Source organism: Macrotis lagotis, chromosome 8, assembly GCF_037893015.1.
Source record: "Macrotis lagotis isolate mMagLag1 chromosome 8, bilby.v1.9.chrom.fasta, whole genome shotgun sequence".
NCBI lineage: Eukaryota > Metazoa > Chordata > Mammalia > Peramelemorphia > Peramelidae > Macrotis > Macrotis lagotis.
In genome coordinates, this window is record NC_133665.1 from 8,029,545 (window position 1) to 8,048,157 (window position 18,613).

General features: G+C 36.7%; 1 pseudogene; it reads left to right on the forward strand.

The window, feature by feature from the left end:
- Nucleotides 1-16,195: 16,195 nt before the first annotated feature.
- LOC141494699 (U2 small nuclear ribonucleoprotein B'' pseudogene) lies at nucleotides 16,196-16,951 on the forward strand (annotated as a pseudogene).
- Nucleotides 16,952-18,613: the final 1,662 nt, after the last annotated feature.

The following is an 18,613-nucleotide window of genomic DNA, read 5'->3' on the forward strand; positions in this document are numbered from 1 at the left end:
AAGTTCTTGGATTAAAATCATTCCTGCAGGATTTATTTAAAGATCAGATTTCCCTATCTCACTTGGGCTAGAAATATAATGGTTGCTCATAGGCTTGATCATACTACTGATTGCTATGGAAACTTTGACCTACTCTCTTCCTTACCCTCCTTATGCATTCTGATGTTGCCTATCACTGTCTCCATGGGTCACCTCACCAGGGCCAGATTTAATATCAGTAGCTTTAAGGTCAGAACTCAAGCTCAAGTGCTCCACCAACCTCAGTCTTCCCAGTAACAGAGATTACAAACATGTATATTCTTTTTAAATGAAGGCTGCAATGCTCACTAAGTTGTAGTCATCACTTTGACATCAAGAATGTGAGTTCTCTGTCAACTTGAAGTTTTCCCTGAATGTTAAGAGACATGGTTTGATTCTTTAATGAAAACACATGTATTAAGAATTAATAACAACCAGGAATGGTCACTCTAGAAAAGCATGGAATGAATTACAGTAACTGATGCTGAGTGAAGGGAGCAGAATCAAGAGAATCTTGTACACATTAACAACAGCATTGTAAGTTGATCAACCTTGATGAATGTAGCTCCCCTCAGCAGTTCAGAGAGCTAGTAGCTTAGAAGACCAGTTATGAACCTGGCTATCCTCATCCAGGGGAAGAAAAACAAAACAGAGCAAATTAAAAGACCCACAGAATCTGAATGAATATTATATTTGCTTTTCAAAAATTTCTCATGTATTTCTTTCCTATTTCATGGATTTCTTTTTTTCCTAATTCTTCATACAGAAACCCACTAATCTATAGTCTTGTTAAACATAAGTATGTAGGTACAATATTCACTTGAATGCTCACTGCTGAGAGGAGGAGGGTGGGAAGGGAGGGTGGAGGGAAATTATGTAACTTAAAATATGCATATGAATGTGGATGAATGTTGAAAACTTTCATGATGAATAATTGGAAAATAAAATATCAAATAAAAATAACAATAGAAGACTTTTAATCATTTTTTTCTTTTCTTCTCTTCTTTGTTTCTTTTCTTGTTTCTATTTTGCTACCTTTAAGAAGTCTGTAGTATGCATGATAAGATCTGAATCTCTATTTTATTAAGGAATTTCTAATGTGGTAGTAAAAGGGAAAGGGAACATAGAGTTTATCTTAGTCAATTCAGTTCTGTTCAACAAGAATTCATTAAGCATTGAAAATCTTCAGAGCCCTGTGTTAGGGCCTATGTAGTCATTTTTATTCTTGTCCAACTTTACATAACCTTATATGGCATTTCCTTGGCAAAGATACAGGAATAATTTTCCATTTCCTTCTCTATCTTATTTTTTCCAGTTGAGGAAATTAAGACAAAAGGTGTTAAGTGACTTGCCGAGAGTGACAAAACTAGTAAATGTCTTAACCAGATCTGAATTCAGGAAATTACATCTTCCTGATTTTAGGTCTAGCACTCTGTCTTCTGTGCCACCTGTTAGGGCCTAGGTGCAATATAAAGTTCAGATAAAAATAAATTTCCTAGAAGGAGGAGAGTATATATAACTATAATGCAAAATGATAAGTACATAAGTAGGGTACAAACCAGGTACTATGTAAAGTTGGAGGAAGAGAAAAGTTCATTACTAATTGGCAAATTGAGGAAAGACTTCTTGGATTAGTTGATAGTTGAGTTGTTCTGAAGGATTTATAAAACGTAAATGTGAGAAATAAAGGTCATTACAGTTATATGAGATAGCATGAATAAAATCACAAAGATGGGTGATGAGTGGCACTTGTTAAAACTAGAATGTAGGGTAAATTCTGCATTCTGTTATGTAATGTAATATGATGTAATGATGTAAGCCTAGAAGATAGTTATCTACCATTATTATTAGAGACCTTGAATGATAGATAAAAGAATTTGAATTTCATTTCATAAGCAATGCTTTAGCTCAATGGATAGAGTACTTGGGCCTGCAGTCAGGAAGACCTGAGTTCAAATCTAGCCTTAGACACATACTATCTGTGTGTGTCTTTGATTTGGATATGAGATATAAGGAAGAGTCAAAGATAAAGTTAGATTTTTAATTATGTAATATTGAGTAAATGATACTGCTATTGACAAACTGAATTTAGAAAGAAGAGTAGATTTGAAGAGACAAATAATTGTTCTGAAAACATTAAATTAGAAACTTTAGTTACCTGTACATGTAGCAGTAGGCAGTTGAAAAGATGGGAGTGATCCTGAGCATAGAGGTGGAAGGTTCATTAAAAGTAATAGTGAAAGTAATGGAAGTGGATAATTTTTTCAAGAGAGAAAGTATATGCCATGAATGAAGGGGAGGAGAGGGAGGAATATTGAAGCTTGGGAACACTGACATGTAGAGTAGAAAATACTTTAAAAACAGACTAGGTATGGGTAGAGATTTAAGAGGAGAGCACTAGACTTCAGGGTGTCTTCAGTATTGTATGAAAGAAAGCATATCCAGAAAGAGAGAGTGGTCAATAGATGCTTTAAAGGAATCAAGAAAAATGAAAACATCATTGAATTTATTGATTATGGGATCATCCATTATTTGGAGACAGTAGGGTTGATAGAGTGATAGAGACAAAAGTACCTACCAAGGAGTTGAAGATAAAATGATTGTTGAATGCCATATTTCCCTATGTATAAGATGCACCCTGTTTTCAAAAAATTGGGGATCTAAAACCTGGGAGCATCTTATACAGTGGTTTTTAGATTTCTTTTACTTATCCCCCCATTTTTTCACACTTGTCTATGCATTCATTGTTTTGCATTAGTTACTGGTATATTAGGTTATATTTTTCCATGTTCTGCCCAGAAATGGCTCAGAAAAGATTTTCACACAGTGCTGAATTCACGTTGAAAGTGGTTCAATTCACAAAAGTGAATGGAAATTGTTCTACTGATCCTGTTTGGTCCTCCTTCAACTGAGAAAACAATCCAAGACTGGCTACTGGGAGAAGAAACCCTACTGAAAACACCTTGGTGGAAGAATTCCATGAAATGAAAGTCTGCAAAATGCCCTGAGTTAGAGAGGGAATTGAAGGTATGGATTGAGGAGCAAAGGGTCGCTGGAATTCCTTTGTCCACAAAGATGTTTCAGCATGAGGCCAAAAGAATTGCTGATATAAAAGAAATGACTGATTTCAAAGGAGGACACAATTTGTGCTTCAGTTTCATGAAACAGAATGGACTAAGCATATGTACACACACCAGACGTAGTCAAAAGATGCTGGAAAGCTATGAGCAGGTCTTTGAATTTCATGATGAATAAAACTTGAGGTCAATAACTTTATGTAATACATTTTATTTTTCAAATTTTGGGCCCCAAAATTAAGGTGTATCTTAAACATGGGGAAATACAGTAAGTGGAGGCATCAAATGTATAGTAAATTTGTCACTAAATTTAGCAGTGAAGAGGAAAAGAGAGATAATGGTAAGTGGGTGGGGAAGACAAGCCAATAGTTGTCTTTAAAAATGTTTGTGGCAAATTAAAAATTACAGGCATATGAAAAGTAGTTGTAGAGAAAGAGACATGGAAAAATCAAATAGGTCAGCTGATAAATTATTTGGAACATCTTGGATTCTCACAATCTTTTGTATCTAATTTTGTCTTGGGATGGAAGTCAACAACAATACCATGAGGTACTCTTTGTTGAGTTCAAGGTGTGCTTGTCTTCCCTCTCAAAATTCTTAATGAAGACAATGGAATCAGGGCAATTAGTCTGAAAGATATTGAAGTGGCAGCCAGTTATGTTGATGGAGCTGAAATCTTAGTCTAATAAAATTTTGTAAATTGGACCTGCAGTTTCTTTGTATTCTGAGTCGTCACATTATAATTTTCCTAAATATCCCAAATAAATTCACCTAAGGAAAAATGTTCACATGATAATCATACGATTATTATATCACTGGATTTGAGATCAAGAGGACTTGGCTTCAATTTAATTTTACTGTATCTTAGAATGAAATAGTAAATTGTGCATTGTAGATTTGTAGTTTCACACACAAACATATTTTTACTATTGTTATAAAAATGCTTTTCCCCATAAATTGAAAATAAAATTAAAAAAATTTAAATCCTCTCTCCAAAACAAGAAAATGATCTGAATTCAATTTCTCTCCTCACTGCCACTCGTTGCTTGTATAACCTTGAATCAGTTATTTAATCTCTAAAAGGCCTTGGTTTTCTCATCTACATTATAATGATGTTGGATTAGATGATCTGGAAGTTCTCTTCCATATCTAGATGATTCAGTGTTTGGATACTTTGAACTTAATTCATTCAATAGATATTTATTGAGTTTCTTTTTACAACCAATTGATTTACTGAAGTGAATTAAAAAAAATATAGGACAATTTTTGACTCCAGGGAATTTAGAATTTAAAAGAGCAAGATAGGTACATTTAAATATATAGGATAAGATTCAATGGAGTATTATGGACAAAAGGTGGTTTAGTAGTACAAAGGAGTTGATAAAAGATGGCATGGAAGAGACAGAACTTGAGGTAGGCACTAAATAAAAATAGGTAATGTTTGTTCTGATAAGATCTAAGTTCTTTAGGAATATTACAGTAGTTAAATATGATGTCCCCACTGGGCAAGAGGTATGTCCATTTAGAAGAAGATGGATAAAGTATGCAAACAGGGATCACTTTCCAATTGGAGGTTTGAGAGAACTTTTGATAATTTAGGATAGGGATTGTTAATTTGGAGACTGTAGGCCTCCCAAGGAGTAAATAAATTATTTTATTTCAGAGGTCCCATGAACTTGACTGGGAAAAATGCATCTTCTTCCCCCAATAATTTCTCATGGAAATTTTGTATTTTATTAATAATATAGGCAGAAAATATTTTTAAGAAAGGTGTCCATAAGCTTCTTCAGACTGTCAGAGGGGTCCATGACATAAAAGTAGATTTTTTAAAAATTCTTGCATTAGGACTCCAGAACTGGTGGATCCCAAATTTGCTTATTTGGATAGGAATAAAATGCATATTCACTTAATATGAAGTTCAAGGACTGTTCTGACAACATTCTTGACACTTGCTCCTCCAAAGCTTCTTTGGGATCCTTGCAAAAGTGTCTAAGATTTATTTTAAACCATACAATTCTGTCACTGTTGATCTTTCCTACAACTGTTAATCCTTTCATCCTCTAAATAATTATTCCATAAAGATTTTTTAAAGAGGCATGAGGTTAGTGGGGAATAAAATTAACCCTAATATCCAGCATTGTTTAATTTCTTTCCTGCAAAAACTGGGAACAAGTCTATCAGTTTGAAAAAGAGCAGATTAATGTAAACAAAAATTCTCATGAGTTGAGTCTTTGTGTCACTTAAAATGAGTTAGGGATCAATATCTCATAAGGATAACTCATTTTGTGCCTTTTAAAATTTGATAGTATTGCCTAAGGACTAGAAAATCTCAAGGTCATGAGGGGCTAAGGACCAAGGGAAAAGCAAAAGCAATATAAAGTGTGAGTTAGTTTTCTATGAAGTTAAATGAATAATCCCTGCCTTTTTGTGAGGTCAAGTCTGGAAAGTCTACAGTCTTAGAGATTGTGGTTTCAGGCATTAACTAAGCAAATCTTCCTGTTAGTGGTTACCAGGAGAAGTTTGTATCAATCGTTGATCTGACAGCTACAAGAGTACTTCTGTTGACTTCACATCTCAACTCTATATGGGGAGCCCCAAGCTCACTTGCCTGGTCATTCATTGGCTATACATAGTCTTCCTCTTCATCAACATACTCATGTGGAAGCTTCTCTGCGTTGAAAGAGGAATCCAATTACCCGGTGGCTAGATATCTGAAATCCTGGGTTTATCATCATCTGTTATTTTCCTCAGGGGATTGAAAGAGGGCTTTGGTAACAGGAGACCTTGACATTTCTAGTGGATTTGGAAGGGCATAAATGACTCCCTCAAGCTGGGGCTTGTGACCAGAAACCAGCTATCTACTGAGGTGAGCATTTCTGCAATATTCTGAATTTGGGCTGAATGCCACAGGAATAAGGCAAAGGAAGGTCTCTAGTGCATTCAAATAGCTTGTTTTACCTATCGTTGCCCTAGTGAAGTCAACTAAGGGGGGAAAAGAAGTATGTTTACCTAGTACCTGGATCCCAATGAGAAGGAACTGAGCTGCCAATGATTGAACAGCACTCTCTGATGATATAGATTAAACCAGTAGGGCCAACTGTAAACACGATGAACTTCAAAAGAACAGCTTCTTCTCTCTCTGGGGACTTCCATTAACGAGTCACCAGATAGGCAATTACTGTACAGTTCTTGTAATGACCGGGATCAAACAGAGACATTCTGCACAGTAGGCAACAAGAAAGCCAGCAGAAAAAAAACTGTGAAAATATGCCATTAAATCTTAATTATTCTTCAAAAGAAAACAAGCACAACTAGGGGGCAGATAAGTAAGGAATAAAGAGAGCTATACCAGAACCTGCTGGCTCAGGGCAATGATGCTTAGATAGGAATAGCATAAACGTTTATTTAAAACTAAATATTATGCTCAGATTTCTATGAGGTGCTTTGGAAGTTTGATTACAATAAACCTTTAGCTTAGCTCTCTCCTACTTGTTTTGGATTGTATCCAGGCTTCTTCTGGAGGATCTGACTAATATTTGGACATGAGATTGACTTTTAAATGAAATGGGGAATAACGTTTCTGTGTAGTTTTGGGAAAAAAATCTACTTTTTGACAGGTTTAGTTGCTTGTGCAATTTCATTACATTTTTCAGACCTATGTACGTTCTGCCCAAATGATAATCCAGGAACACAGAAAGTCTCTTCTGTGAGGATGATTGATATGGACCTATCCAATAACTCTAGTTTTTTCCCTAAGGTGCTAAGTTCCAAGCTCCCACATTCAAGTCATTGCAGATATATGACATGGGCCACTCCAAGTACCTCTGTAGTTGGTGTCCAGCTGACCCATAGCTAAAGCATTACTAGCTGAGTAGAGATGTTAGTCTCTCATAGGATGCCTAGTTTGCATGGATTTTATGGAGCATTATAGGGCTAAAATTTTCATCTTATTTGATCCCCTGTATTCCCTATTTGCATAGTTCTTTTGGGCAAATGCATGGATCAATCCATTTGACCATTCAGTAAACATTTATTTAAATGCCTACTATTTCCTAGCTCCTTTGCTAGGTTTTTGGAATACAAAGATAAAAAAGAAATGGCCCCTGCTTTTAATGAATTTATAAATATTTGAGGGAGGAAGCACATATACATAGTTAAGTAAATACAAAATAAATGATTTTATGCAGTTAAAATAGACCATAAGTTATAACCTAATTGATGGTGCTAATTAGCTTTGTAGGCCAGTGTTAGGAAGTTCATGGTAATTATGTCATAAAAAGATAATTGACTGAACAAAGTTAGGATATGGTTTCTTTTGAACTTGACACTTGAGCATACTGCATTAATAGTATACTGCAAAGAAAGGACATTAATTGTACAGTATTTAGGAGAATTCTTACAATAATATATTATGCTACCTTTGTAGCATAGACTTCTAACATGGCAGTAGTTAAATACCATTAAAAACTACTAAAAAAGCAAATTAAAGATATCCCCCTTAATTGGTTCTGCCATATGTTTTGCTTCCTTGCCATTCTATTTCCCAAATGAATTTCAATCACTATTTACAGAAGAGCTCATTCTCTACTGGCAGCTTTAGTTCTCAATAACTGCTGGCACTGACTCTAAACAAATCAAAGTATATGTGTCTGTACTTGGGATAGCCTTGAAAATATTTTCATGTATGTTACAAGATCTACTCATCAATAATTATTTACTCTAATCCTGTAATTCATATAGATGTAATCACTGTGCATATGCAGAATAGTAAAATTTCATAATCTACTTTATGGATTTAAGGAATTACTGATTTCATATTATCTTAAGAGGAACCTTAATTTAAAATTTATTAATATGGAGCCTGTTGCCTAGGTTTAATCAAGATGTAAAGAACCTTCTTTGTCATGAAGTATCCATGTACTTGGTCAGTATTTTTTATTAAATCTTTGAAAATACCAATGGAGAAATTGTAGAGATTTTGATGATCTTGCCTGGACCTTTCATCTATCCTTTAGCTTTCTCTCATTACCTCAACTAGAAATAATCTTGCCTTCCTCTAAAGTCCCAAATTCAATTCAATTTGATAAACAATCATTAAGTTCCTACTCTGAGTAGAGAACTCTCTATGTCAACGCAAAATAGAAAATAATTTTAAATTTTAGACAAAATGTTGCTGAACAATTCATGTCCTTTTAGCTATCCAGACATATCATACCCCTACCAGACATATCATAGATTGTCTTAAGAGAAAAAGATCCTCTATATTATATATAAAAATTTTATATCATTTCTTTTTATTTTCTCAAAAGCAAAAATAAAAAAGCTAGAAACAAATGGGGAACACATCTTTTGAAAAATGGTTGTATAAGTTGTGGTATAAGAATGAGTTGGGATACTATTGTGCTATAAGAAATGAGGAAATAGATGATTTCCTAAATAGTTGGAAAGATTTATATGAACTGATGCAAAGTAAAGTGAGCAGAAAAGCAATCATCAATAATATAAAAATGATCAGTTTTAAAGATTTATGAACTGATGGAGAATGAAGCCAACAGAACCAAAGAAAAAATTTACATAATAACAAAGTGATAAAAACCAACAATTTCCAGGAAAGCATGGAAATAAAATTACCATTTATCATTCCAGAGGCCCATTGATGAAACATACTCTCCATGAGTGAGCTAATGAATTTAAGGTATGGAATGAAGTGTATACACACACACACACACACATACACATATATATGCATATATATTATAAAACCATTGAGGGAATTTAATTGACTATTCATATCTGTTATGAGCAATTTTCTTTTTCAGTGTGGAGGGAGGTAGAAATATTGATTTGTTACTATAAAAAATAAAGAAATGTTGAGGAGTACTGCAGATGTATAATGATAGTTACACTTTCAGATGAGATCACTGTATTAATCATTTAATTGCTTGACTTTGCTTTAATATATTTCACATAGATTATGGATTCTTACTTAGAGTGAAGTTAATCTATAAATATTTGTAATGTAAAAACAGAACAGAAAATGACATGACAAAGTTCCTGATTTAAATAACTTACAGTCTAATGAGGGGATCAAATATATACCAAATTACTATGATATGAGCTAAAATATGGTAGACATAAAGGAGAGACTCGGATAAAATGCAAAAAATCAACTTATGAATATAAAGGGAGATCATTTTCACTTGGAGGTATGGATCAAGGAAGGAATCATGAAGGATTTGTCATCAGAGTTGGATGGTAAATAAAACAAAGAATTATTACTGATTGTTATGGGGGACTTGGAGGAGTTTATTATAGGTGTAGGGGAAAGAATGAGATACATACTTTCAGCCAAAATGGTGGAGAAAGGACAGATACTGTGTTAAGGTCTCCTGGTCTTCCTTCATATGTAATATGAAACAAGCCTCTTAACAGAAATTTGATTGGAAAAAAAAAAACAGAAAAAGAAGCTAGGAGAAGAACATCTACCAGCAAGGTCTGTCTCCAGGAATCGTGGGTGTGCCGGGGCAGAGAACAGAGAGCCATCAGGGGTGGGGTGAGACCTGAATTAACCTAAGATCAGTTGTGGGGGATTTGACTGTAGGAGCTGCAGTCCAAGGGCCAACTAGGCTACAGAGCCTTTAACTGTGGGAGCAACAGGCTGGGGCATTCTAGCAGGAATGGAGGATGAGTTCTAGTGCAGAGAGCTGCGGAGTTGAGCTGAACATCAATCTGCTGGTCTCAGCTGGTCTGGAGGACCGCAAAATCCAATCTTTTATTTCAGTGGAGCCCTCTTCCCAGAACAAACACAATAAGAGCCCCTCCCCGCCACAGGCTCCAGCATGGGCAGCAGAACTCCATCAGCTGAATAGGGAGATTAACATTCTCACCCCAGCGTGCACTCCACATTTTTTTTAAGCTTACAATCTATTTATTCTTATTTTGTGCAAATAATGTTTTCTTTATACATTACTAAAATATTCTTGTTTAAGAGTAAACATAATTCCCCCTCCCCAAGAAAATGTAGACCCACATAAATGATAAAGTAAAGGGGACAGAAAAAATTAAAATTAAATTTAAAAAATTAATAACAACAACAACAACAACAATAATAATAATAACTATAGGCATGGCCAGGTAGTGCAGTGGATGGAGCACCAGCTCTGGGCCCAGGAGCACCTGAGCTCAAATCCAGCCCCAGACTTCCAACAATCACCCAGCTATGTGACCCCATGAAAGCCACCCCAACCCTATTGCCCAACAAAAACAGACCCAAAACAAAATGAAATAGTAATAATAATAATAGTAGGGGTGGCTGGGTGGCAGACAGATCAATTGCCCTTGAGCCAGGAGCACCCAGGTCCAAATCCAGCCTCAGACATCCAACAATCATCCAGTTGTGTGGCCCCAGGCAGGCCATCCAGTCCCATTTGCCCTGTAACACCCCCAGAAAATAATAATAATGAAAAATGTGCTTCAGTCTGTGTTCCAACACCACCAGCTCAGTCATGAGTGGATCACATTCTTTAGGATAAGTCCATCACAAAAGTTACGTCCATATTTTTCCACTATTGACATTGCTGATCGCAACTCCCTCCATATATACTTCTCTACTACCATGAACTATATTTTCTCTCTCCTTTCACTCTATCTCTGCTGTAGGGTAGTTGAGTGGTGCAGCAGACAGATTCCCGGCCCTGGGGCCAAAAGGCACGGAACCCACATAACATCCCTTACACAGCATCCACCTGGCCCTATGGTTCACAGACAGGTCATCCAATCCCAACTCCTTGCACTAAGTAAAAAAGAAAATGTATTATATCTGACCACTCTCCCCCTATGGTCCATCCTCTCCTCCATCATTCACATCCCCACCTCTTCCCCCTGTCCCCCTTCTTCTTACTACAGATGTCTATACTCCATTGAGTATACATGCTGTTTCCTCTCCTAGCCATTTATGATGAAAGCAAAGACTCCGTCATTCCCCCTCACATTCCTCCCTTCCATATTATTGTAATAGTTATTATAATAAAGAAAAATCTTATTATATGAAATATGTTAGCCTATTCCTCCTCTCCTTTTTCTTTCTCACATTACATTTCCCTATTATGTATTGACACCATTTTTACTCCACAATATATCTTCAAATTCAGTTTTCTCCTGTGCTTCATCTATAAAAGCTCCCTCTACCTGCTCTATTAAATGAGAAAGTTCATATGAGTATTCTCAGTATCATGTATATATACAGGAATATATGTAGTTCATCATCATTAAGACCTTCATATTTTCCTCTTCTCCTCCACTCTCTATGCTTCACCTGAGTCCTGTATTTGAAGATCAAACCTTCTGTTCAGCTCTGGCCATTCTAACAGGAACATTTGAAATTTCCCAGGTTCATTGAAAGTCCATCATTTTCCATGGAAAAGGACATTCAGTTTTGCTGGGTAGTTGATTCTGGGTTGCATTCTAAGCTCTTTTGCCTTCTGGAATATTATATACCAAGCCCTACGAGCTTTTAATTTTGTTGCTGCTAAATCCTGTGTGATCCTGAAAGCAGCTTCATGGTATTTGAGTTGTGTTTTTCTGGCTGCTTGTAATATGTTCTCTTTGACTTGGGAGTTCTGGAACTTGGCTATAATATTTCTGGGGGTTGGGTTTTTTTTTTGGATCTCTTTCTTGGGGAGATTGGTGGATTCTCTCCATTTCTATTTTGTCCTCTGCTTCTAGGATATCAGGGCAATTTTCCTGTAGTAATTCTTTGAAAATGCTGTCAAGGCTCTTTTCCTGGTCATGACTTTCAGGTATTCCAATAATTTTTAAATTATCTTTCCTAAATCTGTTTTCTATATCAGTTGTTTTTGCAATGAGATAGTTCACATTTTTTTTTTAATTTTGCATTCTTTTGGTTTTGAAGTATTGTGTCCTGATTTCTCATAAAATCAGCAATTTCCCTGAGTTCTATTCTCTGTCTGAAGGATTTGTTTTCCTCAGAGAGCTTTCTTATCTCCTTTTCCATCTGGCCAATTCTGCTTTTTAAAGCATTCTTCTCCTTAATAACTTTTTATCCATTTGACCTATGCTGGTTTTTGACATGTTATTTTCTTCAGCAGTTTTTTTTTGTATCTCCTTGACTAAGCTGCTGACTTCATTTTCATGTTTTTCCTGCATCTCTCTCATTTCTTTGCCCAATTTCTCCTCCACTTGATTTTCAAAGTCTTTTTTGAGCTCTGTCATGGCCTGAGCCAAATTTCTCTTTTCCTTGGAGTGTTTAGATGCAGGAGCTTGTAATTCCTCATCTTCAGATTGAATGTTTTGATCCTTCTTGGGATGACAGGCAAATTATTTCTCAATGGTATAACTCTTTTTTTCTCTTCTTACTCATTTCCCCAGCCTGTGCCTTGTTTGGCAGTGCTTCCTGAACTTCTGAGTATTAGTGGGATACCCCCACAAGGATCTCCATGTGTGAGGCTCTGTCTTCCCTCCTGGACTATGAATGACCATAAGCACACTCCTCTTCCATGAGGCTGAGGTGGGGCGGTGGGCCTAGACTGCAATCAGGATCTGAATGTGGTCAGAATCCCAGAGTCCTGTTCCAGGGACAGAGGACAAAGAAGAGCTGTCTCTCTCCACTCCCCTCCCTAGGCTCAGTGCTCATTCCCTGGGGGTTCCTGCTTACCAGCTCCACCTGCTTTTGGTTCCTGGATCTGGGCTGCCATGGCTTTGCTGCTCACTGAGTGCCCTGCTGGCTGTGCTTCACATTCTTGCTCTAGGAGAGGTCCCCCACTGATCCCCCCAAATTGTGCCTGATGCTCACTGGGGTGTATATCAGGAAACTGCCCCCACTACCATGAGCCAAAGCTCCCAGCACCTTGGGGCTGCCTCCAGGTGGCTGAAGTTCCTTTGCTCTGGTGGGCCACCCCCTCCAACCCTGTGGAACTGAGCCTTTCTGCTCTTTTCCACCTTACTTTGGGTTGTAGAACTGCCTCACTGCATCCCTCTGTGGATTTTGTCTCTCAAAAATTTAGTTGGAGTCCTTAGCTTGTAAGTTTTGAGTGAGAGCACCTAAGAAAAGATTCCTTCTTGTTGCCATCTTGGCGCCACCCCCATTCCTATCCATTTTTTTAAAATTTTTTGCAAGCAATGGAGTTGCATGATTTGCCCCAGATCACAATTGGTTCCAATTCTTTATAAACTCTTTCAAAGAAATGGTGTGGACAGAACTCTGCCTAATTCTTTCTATGACACCAACATGGTGCTGTTACCTAAACCTGGAAGAGTCAAAACAGAGAAAGAAAATTATAGACCTGTCTCCCTAATGAATATAGCTGCAAAATCTTAAATATCATCTTAGCAAAATGATTACAGCATGTTATCACTAGAATAATACACTATAACCAAAGTAGGACTTAAGCCAGGAATGCAGGGTTGGTTCAATATTAGTAATAGTGTTAGTATATTAATTATATCAATAACAAACTTATCAGAAATCGTATCATTATATCAATAGATGCTTAAAAAGCTTTTGAGAAAATCCAGCACCCATGCCTACTCAAAAGACTAGAGAGCATAGGAATAAATGAATTGTTCCTTGGAATAATAAGTAGTATCTATCTGCAACCATCAACAAATACTATATGCAATAGGAATAAGTTAGAGGCACTCCCAGTAAGATCAGGGGTGAAACAAGGATGCCCATTATCACCACTACTATTTAATATTGTATTGGAAATGTTAGCTTCAGCTATAAGAGAAGAAAAGGAAATTGGAGGAATTAGATTTGGGAAGGAAGAGATAAAACTCTCACTCTTTGCAGATGATATGATGTTATACCTAAAAAAACCATCTAAAAACCTACTAGAAATAAATAGAAACTTTGGAAAAGTCACAGGATATTATATAAATCCTCATAAATCTGAAACATTTCTATTTATGACTATTAAGACACTGAAGAAAGAGCTAGAAAGAGAAATCCCATTCAAAGTAACTTCTGACAATAAAAAACACTTTAAAATCCAACTGCAAAGGCAGATTCAGAAACTTTAGAAAACAACTACAAGGGGCAGCTAGGTGGTGCAATGGATAGAGCATCAGCCCTGGAGTCAGGAGTACCTAAGTTCAAATCTGACCTTAGACACTTAATAATTACCTATCCGTGTGGCCTTGGACAAGCCACTTAACCCCATTGCCTTAAAAAATCTTAAAAAAAAGAAAACAACTACAAAACAATTCTCACCAAAATAAAATCAGATTTAAATAACTGGGCAAATACCAATAGCTCATAGATAGGCCAAGCTAATACAATAAAAATCACAATTCTACCTAATTTAAAATACATATTTAGTGACCTATCAATCAAAATCCAAAAAAATATTTTAATGAGATAGAAATAATTGTTAGTAAATACATATGGAGAAATAAAAAGTGTAGAATCTCCAGGGATTTAATGAAAAAAGTGCAAAAGAAGGTGGCTTAGCCCTACCAGATCTAAAAATTATATTATAAAACATCAATCATCAAAACTGTCTGGTATTGGCTATGAAATAGAGTGGTGAATCAGTGGAATAGACTAGGTGCAATAGCAGGAAATGATATAGTAATCTGCAGTTTTATAAACCCCAAAAGTCCAGCTTTTGGGATAAAAACTTTCTCTTTGATAAAAACTTAGGAAAATTGTACGTTACTGTGGCAGAAACTTGGATTAGAACAACACCTCACACCCTATACCAAGAAAAGATCAAAATGGACAGAGGATTTAGACATAAAAGACAATATTATAGGCAAACTGTGAGATCATGGAATAGTTTACCTGTCAGATATAGGAAAAGAGAAGCAGTTTGTGACCAAGGAAGTGATGAACATCATTAAAAACAAACTAGATCATTTTTATTATAATAAATTAAAAAGGCCTCAGTCTCTCTGATTGTGGCCCATTTCTCGAAAAACGAATAAAGCCTTCTCTTCATACCTTGAGAGATCTCCGAAATTTATTTAAGTGGCATTTTTCCCACACATTTTGGGGGCTTGTCGCGTAATAGCATGCCCATTGGGGACCTTGGCTTCTCAGAATTTGGCGAAACAGTACTACTGCCTCAAAATTCTGGCAGTTTGTGATTTTCTGGGAAACCTTGGTTTCCCCTCTGTACAAATGAACCAAAGCAGAGAGACTGGGTAGGAAAAGAACAGCAAATCTGTGGCAGAAAGCTGACATCAGTGAGGACAAAGAACAGTCTTTAAAACTCCATGCAGGGGCGGCTAGGTGGCTGAGTGGATAAAGCACCGGCCTTGCAGTCAGGAGTAACTGGGTTCAAATCCGGTCTCAGACACTTAATAATTACCTAGCTGTGTGGTCTTGGGCAAGCCACTTAACTCCATTTGCCTTGCAAAAACCTAAAAAAACAAAGAAACCAAAAAACTCTATGAATAGAGACCGAAAAAAAAGGTAAGCCTAGATCTTGGAATCTGAGGGCACTAGATTCCTGGAGGGTCCATTTGCCTGACTGAGGGTTGGGGGTGACCCCTTCTGGTTTGGGCATAAGGGACTTGGATCTAAGGGCGCTTGATGCTGAGAGGTCTCTGTCAATATTTAAAATGGGAAGGACCTATCCTAAGGCTTCCCCCGTGGGAAATCAGGTAAATAAGACTAAAATATGAGGAAAAGTAAGAAGAAAATGATTAAGTATTGCAATGAATTTGGTCTGCCTTTGTGAGGGAGAACCCTCTCTGCATTCCTGAGACTTCAGGAATTTGTCATTGGCCTGTGTTTTGAAATTCAGTTTGGAAAATTCTGTTGCATTTTGTGTGATCTGTGTTTGTGCCTTGTCTGTCTTTATGTGTTTAGAATGTATATTTACCTGTGTGATTCGTTAAACAGGCAAAGGAGGAGTTGGCAAGTTCCCCTAAAGAGTTCCTTGGGTAGCCTCATTTTGTTTTGGATATTTAGGCAGTATTTATCTAACTCTCTGGTTCTTCCCTTGAGCCTGCTTTCTGCCTGTGTTACAATATGATACCTCCCTCCTTACTCCTAGGTTGTCTCTTGAGCACTTAAAGAGGGATTTTTATTTTGATTAAAAAGGAATGGATTCTCTTCCAGTGTTTGGGCGCGGTGTGAGCCCTGGGAGAAAGCCTTCCAGGCTTCTCTGAAATTTAATTCAAAACATGGATATCAGACCAAATCATACAATTTATATCAACAATATGAATGATAAAATCAAAAAAGAAGAACTGCAGAGATCATTGTATGCACTCTTTTCTCAGTTTGGCCATGTAGTGGATATTGTGGCTTTAAAAACTATGAAGATGAGAGGACAAGCATTTGTTATATTTAAAGAATTTGGTTCTTCTACTAATGCTTTGAGACAGTTACAAGGCTTTCCATTTTATGGTAAACCAATGGGAATTCAGTATGCAAAAACAGATTCTGATGTAATCTCTAAAATTCGTGGCACTTTTGCTGATAAGGAAAAGAAAAAAAGAAAAGAAAAAGGCAAAATCTCTGGAGCAAACTGCTAATGCTGCAAACAAAAAGCCTGGTCAGGCTACACCAAATTCAGCTAACACCCAAGGAAATTCAACCCCAAATCCTCAGGTGCCTGACTACCCACCGAATTATATTTTATTCCTAAATAACTTGCCAGAAGAGACTAATGAAATGATGTTATCTATGCTGTTTAATCAGTTTCCTGGTTTCAAAGAAGTAAGATTGGTAGCTGGGAGACAAGACATTGCTTTTGTGGAGTTTGAAAATGATGGAAAGGCTGGTGCTGCCAGAGATGCCTTACAAGGATTTAAGATCGCACCATCCCATGCCATGAAGATTACATATGCCAAGAAATAGCTTTTTGGACTTTCTTTAAATGACTTTTTTATTTATGGCTCCTGTCCTTTGTTTTCAAAAGATACAATTCAGAAATTTTGAAGAGCTTTCTGAGGGCAATACTAAAAGTAGTAAAACATTCTGGGTAAACTTTTTGAACTGAGATTCTCCAGTGTTCCTTACAAATTTGGGGTACCACAACATGCAAGAGACATTTTGTACAATTAAAACTTTCTTGTATTCAAAAAAAAGGGAATGGATTATGGAGGCCAAACTACTCACCCTGTTGAGAAGGCCCCCCCTTCCCTGTTTATGTTCCCTTCTCTTCCCAGTTCTCCATGATTCTGTGGTGCTAGAATGTTTTTCCCCTACTCTCTTTTAGAAAAGTTCTAAGAGAGAGAGAGAGAGAGAGAGAGAGAGAGAGAGAGAGAGAGAGAGAGAGAGAATTACTTCAGGAAGAATTAGTAAAATAAATGTTCAATGGACCTTATTTTAAAATAAAAAGAAACAGGAAAGAGATAGTGAATATTGTCATAGAAAGAAATGCTATTTTAATTTGAAAAAAAAACAAGTTGTTAGAGAGTCAGGTTAATCCTAAAGTATATATAGTTACCATGATATGCTAGTATAGGGGAAACTAAATAGTCTTTTCTCAGAATGATATGGTAACAAAGCTTCAGGAGTTTACCAGTTTAGATTCTGGTAATGTTGGTTATTACAGAAAATTATGGGACATGTAAGGATTTAAGAATAGAAGATCAACCCCCCCCAGAAAGGAATGTCCCTCTTATAAAAATTGTTCAGCTTTACTCTGATTAGGCTAAGGGATTTTTGGATGACTGCTTGCCTTTTCCAGGGTTTTAGCAGTTATAATCAAGAAATGCTAACTATTAAAATCAGGATTGGAATCCTATCTGTGGTTTCTATAGCTGTATAAGTTATGTGATTCTAGTTCAGAACAGTATGAATTAAAGTCAAGAGGAGCTAATGAAAAGGAAGGAAGTAGGGAAATGGGTTGAAGCATGTAGACAGAAGGTTTGAGCAGGTTTGACTTTGTATACCACAGATGGATTTTGGGAAAATTTTGTAAAGTGACTTACAAATCATTGTAAGAGGAGAAGAAAGTGGTGGTACAGCACCCCCACATGGAAATCAGCCCCTCCCTCACTGAGCCAGCAGTAGCTGTGCAGAGTTAAGGGAAGGGAGGGAGTTTCTTAAAGAGAAAAGCTGTGGTTTGGGGAGAGTTTAGAAGAGTTTAAGAGAAGAAAGAACCTTTAAGGGGAAGATTGAGAAATTTTAGGAGGAAAGAGTTTTTTTTATTCTTACCAGTGTCTGGGAAAGATTGCATACTTTCTTCTTGGGTTGGGGAAGGGATGGTGGCTTGGACACGTGGTAGTCACAATCCCATCAACCATCTTGTTAAGACTTGAACCCTAGACCGAGTCCACCCACCCATGGAGGGAGAGGGGTGGGATATGTGATTGGGAAAAAAAATATCTAAGATCTAGGGGTTAAGAGATTGAGCAGAAATCTCGTTTAATGAATATCTGATGGCCATGTTGCCCGAGTGATAACTCGAATTGTTTTAAGTTTCTGAACTAGAGTTTTGGAAAGCACTCTGAGGGTTTTAAAAGAAGGATACTAGTGTTGTAATATTCTGACAAAATTTGTACAGAATGGGAAGAATTAAATAACCAAGATTGTTAAA